This window comes from Camelus ferus, chromosome 9 (genome assembly GCF_009834535.1).
Source record: "Camelus ferus isolate YT-003-E chromosome 9, BCGSAC_Cfer_1.0, whole genome shotgun sequence".
NCBI lineage: Eukaryota > Metazoa > Chordata > Mammalia > Artiodactyla > Camelidae > Camelus > Camelus ferus.
Genome location: NC_045704.1, coordinates 35,162,157 through 35,170,067, shown reverse-complemented (window position 1 = coordinate 35,170,067; position 7,911 = coordinate 35,162,157).

Sequence of the window (7,911 nt, the reverse complement as noted above, 5' to 3'; positions counted from 1 at the left end):
CAGACTCTAACCGTGGTGCGCTGTGAGCTTCCCAAAGGCAGGTACAAGCAGACAGATGCCTTTAGACAAGGGGAGGCTTTGGACTGGGGTCCTCAGAACAACTTGAAAACTTTCAGAACGACTCCTAACCCCACAGCTGCCAAGCTAGGGTATTTGGTTTCCCTGGGCTTCTATTTCCTAGAGTTTCATGCTCTTATTTTGGAAGCATCTTAAATTTCATCCAGTCTCCTTCTGATTCCTGCATTAACTTTACAATATTCCTGCCAAGAGACTCAACTTACTGTCCCACACCTCCAGGATCAGGGAACCCATCACCTCACCAGGGCAGGGATATTTGGACCAAATGTTCTTACAGGAAGGAACTCCACCTCTCCATAGTTCTTTGCTCTAATTATTCATTCATTCATCCACCCATCCATCCTTCCTTCCTTTTATTCATTATTCCATTTATTCATTCACACTTCATTTACCAAATGTCTGGCACTATGCTAAGTGTTATACAAAGATAAATTCAAGACATGTTCCATCTCCTGGAGGAGTTCACCATGTAGTAGGTAAGACAGAGGGAGGTGGTGGGCTCAGGCTGCAGTGAAATGTGAAAGCCCCCAAAATAGATGGATACAAAGTGCTCTGGGAAAGTGTTAGGGACACAAGGAAAATGCTCAAAGCCTGTTTCACAGAATCATTATGTTGCAGCAAAGTGTGTTACAGCTCAGTGTTACAGCTCAGTTGTGACAGCAACCTGGATCCTGACAAGAGACCAAGCAGCACTCTGAGGATTAAAGAACTCAGGTTTATTATGCCAGTGGGCCCAGAGGAGTTAACACTCCAAGCTCTGGACCCTGTCTGTACGTTTACACAGGTTTTTATAGGCTACCAGTCTAGACTTCGCAACATCATATGTAAATAAGGTGTAACAAAGTTGACTAATTAGGAATGAGCTTTGTAGAAATGGACCAATCAGGAGTGATAGAAATGGACCAATCAGGAGTGAGCTCCATGCATATGAGACACTACAAATGGACCAATTAGGAGTTAGCTCAGGGAACCAAAAGAATCTTAGGGGTAAGTTCTGCTTTCCAAGAAGCAAGCTGTTTCAGAGGCAAAAAGCCAGATAATGCTGCCGGGCCAGGGAATTGGATGGTGCTGGCAGGAGAGTAGTGGTCCTGCCTGGGGATCCTGCCAGTCTTTTTCAAGGGGCTTCCCACCTCAATTAAATGTCCCACAATAGGACACGAAATACAATCAGATACAGCTGGCTAAGGAAACACTATGCTTACACTCAAGCTAGTGACGCACATTGCTATTGACAAGGAAAGTCATGATCTATTGTGAAGGGAGAAAAATCAGCTTGTACAATAGTTATGGCTGCTTTGGGATACAGGTTGACAGTTTCTCAAAAATTTAGCACAAAGTTAAACAAATTTCCCAATAATTCCACTCTTAGGTATATGTCTACAATACTTGAAAACATGTCCACACAAAAACTTGGACTCCGTTAGCAGCATTATTCGTAATAGCCAAAAGTGTAAAGAACTCAAATGTCCACCAACTGATGAAAGGACGAATCAAATATGACCTATCCATACAATGGGATATTATTCAGCTGTAAAAGCAAATGAAGTACCGATATACGTGCTAAACATGGATGAACCTTGACAACATCACTCTAATGAAAGAAGCCAGACACAGAAGGACACATACTGTATGATTCTGTTTATATGAAATGCCCAGAATCAGCAAATCCACAGAGACAGAAAGTAGTTTAGCGGTTGCTACGGGCTGAGGTGGTGGGGATAAGGAGTGACTGCTAATAGGTACGAGGTTTCTTTTTGAGATGATGGAAATGTTCTGGGATTAGATAGTGATGATGGCTACAGAACTTTGTGAATATGCTAAAAAAAAAACCCCACTGAATTGTACATGTTAAAAAAGTGAGTTTTGTGGTATGGGGATGATCTCTCAGTAAAATAAATATTTAAAAAAATCTAGCCATGTATAATACCCCATTGTAGGAAAAAATATATATCTCTTGATTTGAATAGGGAAAATTCTGGTAGGTTATACATCTAAGTTGCACTGCAACAGCCATTTCTTGGCTGTAGTATTGTATTCTTACTTATAAGTATTTTCCACTTATATTCACTGAGGCATTCATTTCACAAATATTTACTGAGTGCTCACCGTATGGGAACCACCATGATGAGGGTTTTGTATGCAGGATCTCACTTAGTTCTCAAAGTAAATGTGTGAATTGATACTATTATCTCCCAGTGCTCAGTGAGGACAAGGAACTGACTGACAGTCACACATCAAGTAGGAGGAAGAGCCTAGGACTGAACAGAAGCTGCACAATGTTACCCCCCGACCCTTAAACATTGCATTAACTGGATCATGAGATTCACTGTTGCTGATGGGAAGGGAGCAGAGGTGAAGGGGTTGCTTCCAGGGCAGCAGAGGAAACAGGCAGCTGTGCCTTCTCCAAGCTTGCACTGTTTTCCAACTGTCATTTGTCAACAAACGCTGACCTTGATAGAACCAGACCAAAATTGACATTAGGGAGAACTGGGCAACCAGAAGCCACAAAGCACGTGACAGTCTTAGAAATGTTCATGGGTTCTTGGCCAGGGTTCATAGGTTATAAGTGTAACGAAGTTTCTAGAGACCTAAATTTTAAAAGATATGCTTGTTTGCACTCTTTCCAGCCACTGTGGCAGGTCGGTGACGGGGAGCCCTGTGGTAGGGGTGCAAGTTTGTGACAGCAGTAGAGTCAGCCCTCAGAGGTGACTGTATGAAAATTGACCCGGGCTGAGATTCCTCCCGTTTACCAGGAAAGAAACATGGTTCAAAAAGGGCACCCTAAAGAAGAGCACCCCTGTCTCTATCCACATGGAACCATCTAGGCTACCTTCCTAAGCAGACAGCAAGGCTGTTTCTAATCACTTAGCATTTATACAGCATGCACACATGCACAGCTGTTAAGGCATAACCATCCTGCCTGTTGCCCTGACCAGCTGGCCTTTGCAACTTGGGACACAGACTTGGCTCTTGGACTGTGAGGGCTGTAGAATGCTGTCTTAGCAAAATAGGAAAGGTAAGGATGAATTATCTTCCCAGCCCCACTGTTCCATCACATGCCTTCTTGTGACACCCACAATTCCACAAACAGACCAGACCTTGATGTATCTGGCTGTACAGCCTGCGTGCCCATGCCTGGCTCATCATGACTCTGCAGAAGCCGTGGATGAGGCATCAAGCCAGCCCTCCACTTGCTTAACCTTTGTACTCTCCCTGGGCCACACTAGCTGTGAGTGTTACAGCTCTTACTTCAGTGGCAGTTGATAAAGATGATGGCTTTTACCTGGGGAAACCCCGAAAAGTTTCCCACATGGAACTAGACAGTCTGAAGAGTAAAATCCTAGACTAGCCTTAATGCCTAAGTAGTCGGGCAGGTCTTAGGGGAGAAGACACCCCTAAGCTCCAAATTCCCCCCCAACTCCCCACCATCTCCATCAATTTATTCAGCAGGTATATGGAGACCACATACTAGAACAAACACTGGACAAGTATGAACCCATGTCCTACTGTGCCTTTCACTGGGCTTTGCCCATTAATCAGGCATAGCCTTCCTGGTGGAGAACACTGCACTGGGAGACCAGAGGTCTGGGAACCTACAGGGTGACATTTGGGGGTCCTTTTTGGAAAGAGAGTGGTAATAGGCAAGGGGTGGCTATGGTGAGGTGATGTCTCATACGCGGTTCACCCTGGATCAATATTCTGTGAACCTAGAATTTTGTGAAATTTTTCAGTGCAGCCTAGACATATACAGTGTTGCTGGAACCTGACATTCTTATACTAACATCACGGTCTTTACCGTATCAGCATACCATCTGTACTCTCATGAATATTTATCTTAAATGGATCAATTCTTTTTATTTTAATGCAATCATTCAAAAAAGGAAATTTTACACATTTCCATAAATGGAAAACTGTATAAATTGCCGTGAATTTAAAAGTGTTAACAATAAAATTTCAACTAAGTCAATTTTAAAGATCTTACTGGCTTTAATCAGTGATTTATGAATTGGGCAGCTCTTTTTTAGGACTGCACTGCTGGAACTTTTCATAAGGAATCTCAGCTTGAGCACTTAAAAGCCTTGAGGCTAGGAAGCCAAGCCAAGATTTTGTCTACAATAAGATGTGGGTGAATTTCTCTCTCCTTGTGGGCCCCCCTCCCAAATGCTGACGTCCCTGGGCCTGCCAGGAAGTGGTCTTCCTTACTCACCTGGTGAGGCTGCCAAGAACCCTGTAAGCAATGTACCAGGTTGGTTTTTTTTTTAAATTTTTCCATATTTTATTGGTTCCATAAAGTTACCTTTAGTTCTTTAGAGCTGTCTAGTCATATCCGAGTCCTTGCGCATCCAACTGAAATACAACATTTCAGTCAAACCTTTGGTAATATAACCTATGTTTCCAATTATGGCCTGTTCCAAGGATAACAGATTCTTACTGAACGTATGCAAATAACTAACTGTATTGGTATGAAAAGAATACTCAAGAGTTTCTGAATTCCGAAGGGATCGGGTGTGCTTACCAAACTGCTATAAGTCATAGATCGCTCAAGAGAAAAGGTTTCCTTATATCTGGGCAAACAAGACATTAAGGAAAGAAGCATTGTTTCAAACCAAATGTTCTAAAAATTATAATCCTCCTCCTCAGTTTATTCAGTCTCATGTAATTAACACTTGTTCTGCTTGAATCCAGTTCTGGAAATTCTTCCCTGGTTCAGTTTTATGATCTTAAAGTTAGTAGAAAATTGTACTTAAAGTCTTTCCCATGAATCTCCTTGAAGATGAAGCAGTTTGCAGGAACACTTTAGCAAAAGCATCAGAGTAAGACAGTGACTGTAAATGACAAAAGACTTTTAAATGGCCATAGTTAAAGATCTGATGAGAGTTTATTATAATGCGATGGACAAAGAAATGTGGTTCTCTCTTAACAAAATATTTCAAGATAATAGCTAGAATAACTAATAACATTATACCAGGGCATAGCAGAATTTTAGGAATTTTATACAATTTCTGGAACATTTATATTAACTATATCTATATAAAAGGAGATTTAGTATTACTTCTCATTGGACAATGCCTCCCATGTAATTTAATATATCAAATGAGCCCAGTTAGTTTAACATCTGTCTTTTTATATGGAGAGAGAACAAATGTATTGAGATGTTCTAGGGGCCCTCTGAAAAATAACCAAAGTTAGTTCAAGGTTAAAAATAATTCATTTAGTATTTGATATTTTGAAAGTCTGTGAAAAATATCAAAAAGTTTAAAAACATTTGGTCATATAGGATCATAAGTCACTGTGAAACAATACTTGGTTATTTATCCGCTTTAAACCAAAGTGATAATTAAAGACTACACAGTTACGTAATTGTTTTTAAAATTTTTTATAAAAACTTATCTCTCTTAGCTCTTTTAATAAAGAAGACTCAGTTTTCTTAAGTAATCAGGGACTTCATAAACACAACAAATAAATCTATGCTAGCTTTGTTATAAAATTTATCAGTGAATCAGGGGAGGGTGTAGCTCAGTTTTCTTAAATAATCAAAGACTTCATAAATACAACAAATAAATCTATGTTTGCTTTGTTATAAAATTTATCAGTGAATCGGGGGAGGGTATAGCTCAATTTTCTTAAGTAATCAAAGACTTCATAAACAGAACAAATACATCTGTTAGCTTTGTTATAAAACTTATCAGTGAATTGGGGGAGGGTATAGCTCAAGTGGTAGAGTGCATACTTAGCATAACAAGGTGCTGGGTTCAATCCCCTGGCACTGGCTCCAAAAATAAATAAATAAATAAACCTAATTACCTCCCCTCTCAAAAAAAGAAAGAAAGAAAGAAAGAACAATTTATCAGTGACAAAGAATAGCTTGGATTATGGCTAGCTTTGCCCAGTGTTTCATGAAGTTTTTATGGGTAAGTGTAAACATAATTAAGAACAATTAAACAGGTGTACATAAGATATAAGTTTATAAGTAAACTTTTCAGCAATTGTGCCTTATGGTATGTCTACTTAAATAGTTTCCTAAAATCTTTTTGATAACTTGAAACTTTAGAGTTTCTCTAAGTGAAGTTAAATGATGGCCAGTCATTGAATATCTAGGTCACTTCCAAATAAGAGAAAATACTAAGACATTGATTAGTGAGGATAGGTCTATCCATTTTGGGTTTCTTTTTAAAGAGGAACTAAAGATATTGGTTCTATTAGTAAACATGTCTTGTGTCACATTGAAAAATATACTCGGAGGAAGAATATACTTCTAGAAATTATTAAGTATACTGTGTAAGTCTGCCAAGTCACAGAATGCTAGTGCAGGAGCCCACAATTCCTCACTTCTTAGTTTTCACTAGGAATTAAGGATTCCAAGAGCTAACAATTCTAGCCAATATATGTAATTCAAGCTACTTAGAAACAGTAAGGGGAACGGAGAGGGGATAGCTCAGTGGGAGTGCTTGCCTAGCATGCAGAAGGTCCTGGGTTCAATCCCCAGTACCTCCACTTAAAAAATAAGTAAATAAACAAACCTAATTACCTTTTCCCCTAAAAAAAGAGAAAGGAAAAGAAATAATAAGGGTGTAAGAAAACAACTGCATATAAACAGTAGGTAAGGAAAGTAGAGTGGTTAATTGTCCAGAATGAGAGGTTAGACTACGTATGTGCATAACTGAATTGCTTTATTATACACCTGAAACTAACATTGTAAATTGACTATACTTCAAATAAAAAATTTTTTTAATTAAAAGAAAAACCAAATTGTAGAAGGCCTGTGGGCAAGGATTCTTGGTAATGAATTTCATGTGTGGTCAAGCTGGCTAAGATTGGAATGAGTTTATTTGAGTTAAAAAAAAATCAATTAGCACTAATAGTAGCATACTGTGCAAAATCAGAATTGGTTTCAAAATCTATGCTAAAAAGACCAAGAGTTTCTGTTGGGTTTTTTTTTTCTTTTTGGACTATTGGTATGCCCTTGATAATAAGAGATTGTGAAAGATTTTTCTTTGCCTATTAGGTAATCTGCCTAGAAAAAAAGATTCTGCGTTTCATCAAAACAATTTCCTGTATCTCAGGTTGTCTTTACATAAAGTCCTTGATTACTTAAGAAACCTGAGTCTTCTCTATCAAAAGAGCTGAGGTTATTTATTTATTTATTTTTACAATTATATAGCTTTGTGTATTTGCCTGTGGAATCTTTGTCACTCTGGTTGTGTACAACAGAAGTATTGTTTCACAGTGACCTATTATCCTATTTGACCAAGTGTTTTTCACTTTTGATGATTTTCACAAACTTCCCAAAAGTTATATTCTAAATAAAGCCTCTGTGATCTCAAACCAACTTTGAGATTTTCGCAAACATCTTTTAGGAATATCCTAAAAGATTTGTTTTCTCTCCTTATAAAAAGAGAGATGTTCAACCAACTTGGCTTATTTGATACGTTTCCTTACACGGGAAGCATTGTCCAATGAGAGGCCCTGGAACTTCAGGATATTTGGGGAGAACTTCAAAAAGAGAGGAGTTCACCCTAACTATATTGCAAGCAAAATTTTGGCTTGGCTTCCTAGCCTCACAGGCTATTAAGAGCTCAGTCTGAGATTTCTTCTGTAAAGTCCAGCAGACCCGTCTTTATCTTATATTTGTATGGGTACATGTTAATATAAATGTTTGAGAAATTGTGTGAAATTCTTAAATTTCTGATAGGTCCCAGTATAATGTTATCAGTCATAATTCTAGCTATTATCTTTTTTTTTTTTTTGCTATTATCTTAAAATAGTGTATGTCACAGCAATGCCAACATTTCAGTGTCTATTGATGTAATAATGATCAGCATTTTTTCAGGC